Source organism: Elephas maximus, chromosome 25 (assembly GCF_024166365.1).
Source record: "Elephas maximus indicus isolate mEleMax1 chromosome 25, mEleMax1 primary haplotype, whole genome shotgun sequence".
NCBI lineage: Eukaryota > Metazoa > Chordata > Mammalia > Proboscidea > Elephantidae > Elephas > Elephas maximus.
Window position 1 is genome coordinate 141,072 of NC_064843.1, and position 2,481 is coordinate 143,552.

Consider the following 2,481-nt stretch of genomic DNA (forward strand, 5'->3'; position numbering starts at 1 on the left):
CAGTTGCATAGATTTAAAAATTAAAATTAGAAATGATGATTTTTTTTCCTGCAATGAGGAGACAAAGCCAAGATTAGTCTCTTTGAACCAAAATTCCATATCCTTACCATTGTACAGTATTAAAGATTAATTTTAAAGGTATCTTTTAAAATCATCTTTTTGGAAGCACTTTGTTTATAAATTGGCGACAAATTCTACTAAAATAATATGTTTAATGAGAAAAGACTTTAGCATCCATTATCTTGCTGACTGTATTCTTGACATCCTTATTCCTCAGACTGTAGATCAAGGGATTTAACATGGGGATCACCACTGTGTAAAACACAGAGGCTATTTTGATGGTGTGCCTGGAGTTTTTGGAGTTGGGTACACAGTAGAGGAACAGGATGGTGCCATGGAAGATAGTGATGGCAGTCAGATGAGAGGCACAGGTAGAGAATGCCTTATGACGACCACTGGCTGAACTCATTTTCAAGACGGTGACAACAATGGACACATAAGATGTGAGAATGATGAGTAATGTACTCACCACATTAAACGTAGCAAAGATAAAAAGCAACAACTCACTGAGGTAAGTATTAGAGCAAGAAAGGGAAAGAAGTGAGGAAAACTCACAGAAGAAGTGATTGTGTTGGAACCATGAAAAGATAATTTCAAAGCAGAGCATGCGAGTATCAAGGAACACCCTACTCCCCATGCATATGATCCCACCACCAGCATAGCACAGAGTCTCTGGGACATGGCAACTGTGTAGAGCAGAGGGTTGCAAACGGCCACAAAGCAGTCATAGGCCATTACAGCTAATAGAAAGGATTCAGTCACCACAAAGGTACAAAAGAGAAAGTATTGTACTACACATTCTAAAAACGAAATGGTTCTGTCTTCTACAACTAGGTTCACCAGCATCTTGGGAGCAATGATAGAGGAATAGCAGAAATCCACAAATGAGAGGTGGCTGAGGAAAAAAGTACATGGGGGTGTGCAGTTTGGGGTTAATTTTGATGATTACAATCATCCCAAGATTCCCTACAACAGTGAGACTGTAGATGGCCAGAAATACCACGAAGAGGGGAACCTGCAGTTCTGGGCAATCTGAGAAGCCCAAAAGAGTGAACATGGCCCCACTTTTATTTCTCTCTGAAAATGACATGGCTTCTGTTTGTTAAAATCTGAATCAATCCTGGAAATTAAAAAAAAAAAAAAAAAACATAGTTAGGATGTAGGGTGCTTAGTTAACTATCCTTCGCTGAGACTGGAAAAGATATTTCTTTCAGAATCTATGTGTTTATTAATTGAGAAATGTTAAACTTCCAAAATTTTAAAACATGATAACTTTTAAAAATTTTTTTCTTAAGGAAAACCAATAAAGCCATTGATTTGAACTTTAAGTTCTCAAGTCTAATTTTTAGTATTTTCAAATATATAAAATATGAGGTTTCGAGATTACATAAAAACCCATTGCCATTCAGTCGATTCCAACTGATAATGACCCTATAGGATAGAGGTGAACTGCCCTACAGGTTTCCCAAGGAGTGGCTGGTGGATTCAAACTGTCAGCCTTTTAATTAACAGCCAAGCTCTTAGCCACTATGCCACAAGGGCTCCAGAGATTACGTGGTAATTTGTAATCCTAATTAAGGCTTGAAAGTTAGATAGATTGATGATAGATAGATAGACGAGAGAGAGAGAGAGAGAGATTGTAGATGATGATGATGATGCATAGATAGATGATAGATAGATGATAGATAGATGATAGATAGATAGATAGATGATAGATAGATAGATAGATAGATAGATAGATAGATAGATAGATAGATAGATAGATAGATAGATAGATAGATAGATAGATAGATAGATAGATAGATAGATGGATGGATGGATGGATGATAGAGAGAGAGAGAGAGATATCCTTTTAGTAAAGATTCTGCCTAATCAATGATTATTCCGTTCTGCTTAAATACTTGTTGATTCTACCTTGACAACTGCTCCAAAAATTTACAGAAGAAAATACACATTCCCAAAACTGTCAGGGCACATCTATTCCCCAACCCCAGGTCCTCATCCAGGGCACCATTATTGAAGAGTCAAGTCCTCTATGCATGGCTCTATGCATAAAGGGTGCACATCCTGTTCCTTGCATGATCAGATATGCACCCTTTGCCCTGACTCTATATTCCTCATGAACTGTCTGCATCTAAAGTTTGCATTTCCCCCCTTAGTTGTTTTCTAGATACCCTATATTGAAGTTAATATCATTATGTCTTTCAAATTTTAAAACAAACCTGCTAACGGCAAAGAGAAGGCTTCTCCTGCATCTGGGAAACTTGGATGGGAGTGAAGTATATGCAATGTTAAACATCTGTAGTCATAACCTTGGGTCGTGAACCCTAGAGACTGTATGTTGCCCCATTCTCAAGAGGACAATAACTAAGCAATTAAAATTAAGTACTTTTATCCACTGTACTGGAAAGCCTGGAGGAA

At 37.5% G+C, this 2,481-nt stretch overlaps 1 pseudogene; it reads right to left on the reverse strand.

Moving 5' to 3' along the window:
• Window positions 1–211: 211 nt before the first annotated feature.
• LOC126067800 (olfactory receptor 5D18-like) lies at window positions 212–1,150 on the reverse strand (annotated as a pseudogene).
• Between the last annotated feature and the right edge of the window lie 1,331 nt (window positions 1,151–2,481).